The sequence below is a fragment of the Bos grunniens genome, chromosome X (genome assembly GCF_055505025.1).
Source record: "Bos grunniens cultivar Pamir isolate PY7600 chromosome X, Bosgru_T2T1.0, whole genome shotgun sequence".
NCBI lineage: Eukaryota > Metazoa > Chordata > Mammalia > Artiodactyla > Bovidae > Bos > Bos grunniens.
Genome location: NC_141194.1, coordinates 15,206,630 through 15,215,704, shown reverse-complemented (window position 1 = coordinate 15,215,704; position 9,075 = coordinate 15,206,630). Strand labels below are relative to the sequence as shown.

At 41.0% G+C, this 9,075-nt stretch overlaps 1 pseudogene across 1 annotated transcript; it reads left to right on the top strand.

The window, feature by feature from the left end:
• The first annotated feature begins 1,112 nt into the window (after positions 1–1,112).
• LOC147339848 (ARL14 effector protein-like pseudogene) lies at positions 1,113–3,014 on the top strand (annotated as a pseudogene). The gene has a single exon (XR_015159114.1). The product of XR_015159114.1 is annotated as an ARL14 effector protein-like pseudogene (transcript).
• The last annotated feature ends 6,061 nt before the right edge of the window (positions 3,015–9,075 follow it).

The window sequence follows — 9,075 nt, the reverse complement described above, 5'->3', positions numbered from 1 at the left end:
TAGGCACAACATCCTTAAAGAAATGGGTGTCCTCTGCCTCTCTGCTTTAAATTATCAGTAGTTTGGGAAGCTTTGTGGAGTCTGCAGGACATGGGCCAATTAGGAGAACAACAGAGGGATGGGGGGAGTGGTGAGGGAAGAGACATACACAGGGAGACAGTGAGACATGGCGAGAGGTGAAACGACACTGAAAGTCCTTGAGAATGTACTGACTTTAAAAAGCCTTTTAAAAACCAATCACTAATTCAATATGATGAATTACCTTAAAGTAGCTTGTAGAGTGTTTCTTGAGGAGAATTGGAGGTCACTTCAAGCAAAATAAATAAACCACAGCTAATGTGTTGATGTTTTAAAGAGAAAAGGCAATCGCTAAAAGTGCCCATCCAATTTCCATGACTTACAACAGACATGAGAAACAAGGAATATGTTTATTGATCTGAAGTGATTCAAACAGTATTTTCTTTGTTCAAACCAATTTAGCTGGAGGAAAAGTCAAGAGTTTGCCTTGTGTGGGGGTGGTGGTAGGGCATTGTGGAGAGAAAGAGATTCTTTACATAAAAACCTGTTGTTTTTCTATCCTAGGGCCACTCACCGAAGAAGAATAACTGGGTTTCTATTAAAGCAAAGCAATTTTTGCCCCTGACCAAGCAATTTTTGCCCCTGATCACTATTGGTTTAGCTCTAGGCCCTTGAGACTCAAAGTAGGTTTGGAATTAGCAATATCAGTACAATCTGGGCATACATTAGAAAGGTAGACTCTCTGGCCCCACCCCAGTCCTAACTGAATCATAATCTAGTTAATCATAATCATAATCATAATCATGAAACGATTCATATGCACATTAATGTTTGAGAAGTACTAGTCTAGACAAACATGAATGGTTATTTAAACATTTGATAGACAAAAGAGATGGTTAAATAAAGGAGGAAATACTATCTGATAAAAGCACTTTTGTCCAAAGATTTGTTGGTGTTGATAAACTTGCTCCTATCCACTTAAGCCAGGTTTGAAGTAAAAACTTAATAGGCCCATTCTGAAATGACTTTTACTAGCTCCAGCGTCCTCATGGTTGACTGAGCTCCCACAAATGGTTGCTGACTTTGTTTGTGTCCCCAGGTGAGCAGAAATGAGTGAACAAGCAGAAAAGAGCAGTTCCGTGCGAGAGAGACCTGCACGTCAAAGTTCTCCTGAGAAACCAAGTGAGAAGGAACTGAAGCAAATGAAATGGTTGGATCCGCAGTTAAAACGGTTGTCATTTCAAAATCCTTGGCCTCAGGTAGCCAACTTTAATCCTCAACTAAGGCAGGAGATAAAGAAAGGGCAAATGGCAAAGAAGAATGAGCTTGTTCCTGAAAAACGTGAAGTCAACAAGTATGACGAAAAGGGCAGGCTCACCTTCAATGAGGCTGACCTGTGTGACTGCCTTGATGAAGGCTGCCTGGGTTGCTTCTACCCGTGCCCCAAGTGTAAGTCCACCAAGTGCGGGCCCACTTGCCGCTGCAACCGCCGCTGGGCCTACGACACCATAGTCGATGAGAATGGGGAGGTCATCAGCAAGATGCCATTCGACCTCTCAGACTAGGTGCAGCCCTCCAGGCTGATCAATTTTCTCTGCTTTGCACTTAAACCAGCCTCTTTTTCCTGGGTGAATTTTAGGACTGGGGGAAAAAAGTTTTAAAAATATAATTTAGTTAGTGTTCTCTGAAGCCGGTAAAGTGTCTGCCTGTAATGCAGGAGACCTGGATTCGATTCCTGGGTTGGGAAGATCCCCTGGAGAAGGAAATGGCAATCCACTCCAGCACTCTTGCCTGGAAAGTCCCATGGACAGAGGAGCCTGATAGGCTACAGTCCATGGGGTCGCAAAGAGTCGGACACAACTGAGCCACTTCACTTTCACTTTCTCTAACCTTCCTGCTGTGATGACTCAAATTCCTCCTCTGGTAACCAGCAACTCCATTGCTACTCTCCTCTCAGATTAAAAATCCCTTTCCTCTTTGCTGGTACCTTAGGAGATGGAGTTTTAGGATTTTTAGAATTCTGTAGCTGAGAGCTTGTCTTGACATAGAACTTATGTTTATAATAGCTAGTTACCGTTAGGATCTTACAGTTTATCAATTCTAAATCAGAATTGCTATTTGGATTGACTTGGCAGTGCATACTCATAGTCTCATTTTTTAGTGTTACTGTTTTAATATTAAAATGAAGTTTGTTTTTATTAAAAAAAAAACCCTTTAATAGGCCCTATGGCCCCATGGCCCAACATATGAGCACAAAAGCAGAGATTCAATTTAAGTGATATCCAAAATGGCAAGTGGAAACAGACTTCAAAGGACACATTTTAATCTAATTGTCACATAAAAATGATTTAAAAGCATTTTTTTGGTGGCTAAGGTTACCAGCCACACAGAACTGGCCAAGGTGGTACAAAATTCCTAAGGCCTAAGTTGCATTTGGTCTTGGAGGTACAGGATTTAAGGCAATTCAGCTAGAGTTTCTGCTGACCTCAGTGAAGATACCATCTCAGAAGACTGATGTGGAACATCTGGGACAGGTTTGGCAGCTATTGTGCAAAACTGTTTTTAGGGAAAATCTCTATGAAAATGTTCACACCCATAGCGTCATTGGGAAAGTTTCTCTTCAGTCATCTTTGATACTGAGTTTTATTCAAATGATCTGTAAGGAGAAAATTGCTTTTTCCACTTTTCCATGTTTACCTCTCATGAACATTTAATTGCTTCTTCTGAAGCTTTGGATTGGGCACAAAGAGACTTTCCACTGAACACAGTTGTGCAGGCACTGGCTGAGGCTGCAGACATAATGGGCTAAAAATAGACCGAAGGCCCCTATCTCCATCCCACCAAATGGCTATGTATGTTTACCCACTAGAAAATATTCACCTGAGACCACTTTTGCCTCTGACTAACTCACCTGAAATCTCTGTGTGGCAAATTCCTTAATAAAAATTATTAATTATTCATTAATAATTGATATTAATAAAAATTAATTAATTTTCCTTACTTTGATTTTTTTGTGTGTGAGAAAGTGTGTGTGTTTTAGACCCAAGAGCAAAAAGAAACTTATCCCCGCTTCCCTGAAGCAAATCCGTGTTTTGTTCTTTGACAAACACCAATCACTTTACATCAGAAATTCCTGATAATAGTGATATTAGGTTGGTACAAAATTTTGCCTCATCCGCCATATTCACCTGACCTCTTGCCAACTGCCCACCACTTCTTCAAGCATCCTGACAACTTTTTGTGGGGGAAAGGCTTCCACAACCAGCAGGAGGCAGAAAATGCTTTCCAAGAATTTAATCAAATCCTGAAGCACAGATTTTTTTTTAATTATTTTTAAATTTTATTTTTTAATTGAAGAATAATTGCTTTACAGAATTTGTTGTTTTCTGTCAAAGCTCAACATGAATCAGCCATAAGTATACATATGTCCCCTCCCTCTTGAACCTCCCTCTCATCTCCTTCCCCATCCCACCCCTCTAGGTTGGTACAGAGACGCTGTTTGAGATCCCTGAGATATACAGCAAATTCCCTTTGGCTGTCTGTTTTACATATGGTAATGTAAGTTATCCAGAGAAGGCAATGGCACCCCACTCCAGTACTCTTGCCTGGAAAATCCCATGGATGGAGGAGCCTGGTAGGCTGCAGTCCATGGGGTCGAGAGGAGTTGGACACGACTGAATGACTTCACTTTCACTTTTCACTTTCATGCATTGGAGAAGGAAATGGCAACCCACTCCAGTGTTCTTGCGTGGAGAATCCCAGGGATGAGGAAGCCTGGTGGGCTGCTGTCTCTGGGGTCGCACAGAGTCGGACACAACTGAAGTGACTTAGCAGCAGCAATGTAAGTTATCATGTTACTCTTGCCATACAGCCCGCTCTCTCGTGCCTTCTCCCCATGTCCATGAGTCTGTTCTCTCTGTTTCTCCATTGCTGCCCTGCAAATAAATTCTGTGGTACCATCTTTCTAGATTTTGTATACATGCATTAGTATACAATATTTATCTTTGTCTTTCTGACTTCACTCTGTATAATAGGCTCTAGGTTCATCCACCTCATTGGAACTGACTCAGATGTGTTCATTTTTATGGCTTAGTAATATTCCATTGTGTATATGTACCACAACTTCTTTATCCATTCATCTGTCGATGGACATCTAGGTTGCTTCCATGTCCTAGCTATTGTAAATAGTGCTGTAGTGAACACTGGGGTACATGTGTCTTCCGTAGTGACTATATCAATTTACATTCCCACCAACAGTGCAAGTGTTTATCCACACCCTCTCCTGTTTGTACACTTTTTGATGAGGGCCATTCTGAGTGGTGTAGGTGATACTTCATTGTAGTTTGGATTTGTGTTTCTCTAATAATGAGTGATATTGAGCATCTTTTCATGTCTTTCTTAGCCATCTGTATGTCTTATTTGGAGAAATGTCTGTTTAAATCTTTTCCCCATTTTTTAATTGGGTGGTTTTTCTGGTATTGAGTTCTATGAATGAGCTGCTTGTATATTTTGGAAACTAATCCTTTGTCAGTTGTTTGATTTGCTATTATTTTCTCCTGTTCTGAGGGTTGTCTTTTCACCTTTCTTATAGTTTCCTTTGCTGTGCAAAAGCTTTTAAGTTTAACCAGGTCCCACTTGTTTACATTTGTTTGTATAGGAGGTGGGTCATAGAGGATCTTGCTTTGATTTATGATATCAAGTGTGCTGCCTATGATTTCCTCTAAGAGTTTTATAGTTCCTGGACTTACATTTAGATCTTTATTCCATTTTGAGTTTCTCTTTGTGTATGATGTTAAGAAGTGTTCTACTTTCATTCTTTTACATGTAGCTGTCCAGTTTTTCCATCACTGCTTACTGAAGAGGTTGTCTTTGCCCCATTGTACATTCTTGCCTCCTGTCTTGTTCCATTGGTCTATATTTCTGGTTTTGTGAAGCACAGATTTTTATGCTACAGGAATAAACAAACATTTTTTGTTGGCAAAAATTTCTTGATTGTAATAGTTCCTGTTTTGAGTCATAAAGATATGCTTGAATCTATTTATAATGATTTAAAATTTATGGTCTGAAACCACAATTACGTTTGCAGCAAGCTAATACTTTGCTTGCTTTTACAGGTCATCGTAGACTAAGAGTTTAAGTAAAATGGGCTATCAGAATTAGTAGTTTTTCTTTTTAATGCTTAAACTGGTATCTAGCTTTGTTGAATTGGTGAAGATGGGCTTGAGAAGTACAAACTGAACTTTCATTCTAGTCAGAGAACAATCTTGTACTTCAAATATAGGAACCCAGGAACTTCCCTGGCAGTCCAGTGGTTAAGACTCTGTGCTTCCAGCACAGGGAATGTGGGTTCAATCCCTGGTCGGGGAACTAAAATTCCACATGCTGTGCAGCCAAAAAAAATGTTTTTTTTTAATTAAAAAAAGGATGGTAACCAAAACTTGCTCAAAGCAATTTATCTGAACCGACCTGGAATCTTTGCAGTGCAAAAGTAGTTGTTATCACTGTCCATTTACCTGCTGAAATGCCCTTTGCATTTGAAAAGCAAAGAGGTAGTAGTGTTACCATGTTCGCAAAACTACGAGAGAAAGGTTGATAAACAATTTATAACCAGTTTCACAGCAAAGAACACATTTGTCTGAGCATTTGGAGGCTGCTATTTGCAGCCAGTTGACAATTCCCAAGGTGTGGTACGTAGCCCTCCAGGATGGTCCCCAGTGATCCTCTGATATTTTGTAATCCTTTTCCCTGAAGTGATGGCTGAATTTAGTGACTTGGTTCTAATGAACAGAATAAGGCCCAAGTGATGGTGACTGGAGACTTGGTCATAAAGGGCAATGTGGCCTTTCTTTTGCATCATGATCATCTGTTCTAGAGCAGGCCGGCTGCCCTGTGTGAGCAGCCCTATGAGGAAGCCAACATGAGAAAGAATTGGCAACTGTGGCCAACAACCTCGTGAGTATTTTTGGAAGGGGGTCTTCTTGCCTCATCAAGCTTTGAATGACTGTAGTCCTAGCTGACACCTCGATTGCAACCTTGTGAGAGACCTTGAGCCAGAACCACCCAGCCACGCTGCTTCCTGACTTTTCCCTCACAGAAACTGTGAGATAAGAAATGATCATTGTTTTAAGATGCTAACGTCTGGGGTAATTTGCTATGCAGCAATGGCTAGCTAACACAGAGGGGTTTTATGCTTCTTCTAGATTTATGCCTTTATTTATTCAGCAGGTATTTATTGAGAAACTTCCACATGCCAGGCATTGTGTTTATTGGATTCTCCAGACAAGAGTCTTGGAGCGGGTTGCCATTCCCTTCACAAACGCAATGTGTATGCAGAGGTTAATCATCTACTGAACATAGGAAACATATTTAAGGGACCCCTGGTTTCTGGGCACTATATACATAGCATACAGAAAAAAATTTTACCCTTGGAAAACTGTAGTGGTTATCTTTGGAAATACCATCTACCATCTAGGGTTACTACTGTATATTTGCTATTGATATATTAATGGCCCAACAAATATTTATAGACTGAATACTTCTCTGTGAATTGTGCTCACATGTTGAAACTAGAGATGACACTACAAACCCCTGTCCCTACTATGTCCCCTGAAAATTTGTGTATTGAAATCTAACTCCCAAGGTGATGGTAGTAGGAGGTGGGACCTTTGGGAGGTGATTAGGTCATTAGGGTAAAGCTCTAAGGAATGAGTCTCTTATAGAAGAGACCCAAGAGAGCTCCTTTACTTCTGTGAGGACCGTTAGGCCAGTATAATCTTTCTAGCATGCCATATATGTATATACATATCAAATGCCATTCATTTCAGCAATGAAAAATTATCTCTAACATATTTATTAACATCCTCTGGCTGTAGATTTAGATAATGACATTTGTAGTGCTTCAACTTCTCTGGAATGTGGGTTCAAATGCTAACTAACCACCTCTAAGGATTAATCTAAGGATTGATTAATCTAAGGATTAGCTTTAAGGAGTAAAGTTCATTTATACATGTTTACACGTTTACACCACACTGTTTATACCTTACAGACAATATGTGGACATGGATTGTCTAAACCCTAACGTTCCGAGTACAAGCTGCCCCAGTCCTTGTCTTCCAGTGCTCCAGGGGCAGGCTCTGTCCCTGGATGCTGGGTGGGTGGATCAGTCCAATTCTGATTGGGAAGCTCCGTTGTTGGCATATGAAACTGAAAAAAAATGAAAGTCACACAGTTGTGTCCCAACTCTTTGCAATTCCATGGACTGCAGCCTGTCCTCGTCTATCCATGAAATTCTCCAGGCAAGAGTATTGGAGTGGGTTGCCATTTGTTTCTCCCAGGGATCTTCCCAAGCCGGGGATCCAACCCAGGTCTCCTGCATTGCAGGCAGATTCTTTACCAACTCAGCCACTATGTTCTCCAGTATCAGCTCTATCAAGGGTGAAGTTAACATTTTTCTCTCTACCTGCCAACTTCCTTTGTTTTATCTTTGTAAGTTATTCCATTTCAGGTTGGCCAGAGTTATCTATTGGGTACTTTCAAACACCCCAGCTGCAAACTGGCACTGTCCCAGCCCTTCTGAGAGGTCTTCCAAGAATCCTCTTGACAGACCTTTGAACTCTTGCCTGTTGACCTTCTCCCACTTACACCATGCTTCAAAGCAGCCTTTGACTCCACATCTCTGTATCCCCAGCATCTGACACACAACCTGGTACACGGTAGGTGCTCAGTGAATGTTTGTTTAATGATGAGTCATTGATAGCAGGACATGCTTTTTGAGGGGCTTTTTAGGAGTGTTGGTCAATAGCTCATTAAAAACCTGCTTGAAATGACTGAGATAAGCAACCTTAGATGACTGGAGCAAACACAAAGAATTTCCTAGAAACAATGTCTCTCTTTTCTTTTAACATATGCTCCTGTTTTTGTCTTTTCCATTACTCATTGAAAATAGCAACTACCCTTTGCTGTCCACTTGAAACTATCACAACATTGTTAACTGGCTATCAGTCAGTTCAGTTCAGTTGCTCAGTCATGTACGACTCTTTACGACCCCATGAATCACAGCACGCAGGCCTCCGTGTCCATCACCAACTCCCGGAGTTCACTCAAACTCATGTCCATCGAGTCGGTGATGCCATCCAACCATCTCACCCTCTGTTGTCCCCTTCTCCTCCCACCTTCAATCTTTCCCAGCATCAGGGGCTTTTCCAATGAGTCAGTTCATTGCATCACATGGCCAAAGTTTTGGAGCTTCAGCATCAGTCCTTCCAATAAATATTCAGGACTGATCTCCTTAGGATGGACTGGTTGGAACTCCTCGCTGTCTTAGGGACTCTCAAGAGTCTTCTCCAACACCACAGTTCAAAAGCATCCATTCTTTGGCACTCAGCTTTCTTTGTGGAGAAAAGAACATGACTACTGGTAAAACCATAGCTTTGACTAGACAGACCTTTGTCGGCAAAGTAATGTCTCTGCTCTTTAGGTTGCTCTCACCTAGACAGCTTTTGGTCTAGGCTTTTCTTCCAAGGAGCAAGCATCTTTTAATTTCATGGTGGCAGTCACCATCTGCAGTGAATTTGGAGCCCCCCAAAATAAAGTCTCTCAACAGTTTCCATTGTTTCCCCCATCTATTTGCCATGAAGTGATGGGACTGGATGCCATCATCTTAGTTTTCTGAATGTTGAGTTTTAAGCCAACTTTTTCACTCTCCTCTTTCACTTTCACCAAGAGGCTCTTCAGTTCTTCTTTGCTTTCTGATGTAAGGTTGGTGTCACGTGCATATCTCAGTCAAATGCTCCAAGTGAGTTTTTATACTTTTGTTTTCATTTGGGTTCCCTCAGAAGCAGAAATTGAAACACTGTTGTTGGGGGAGTAGGGGTGGGAATCACACCAGCCCTGGACTGATTTCCTTTGGAGATTTTTCGGGATGGGGAACACATGTATACCTGTGGCGGATTCATTTTGATATTTGGCAAAACTAATACAATTATGTAAAGTTTAAAAATAAAATAAAATTAGAAAAAAAAAAAAGAAATGATTATACTTCCAGCTTATTTAAGGCCC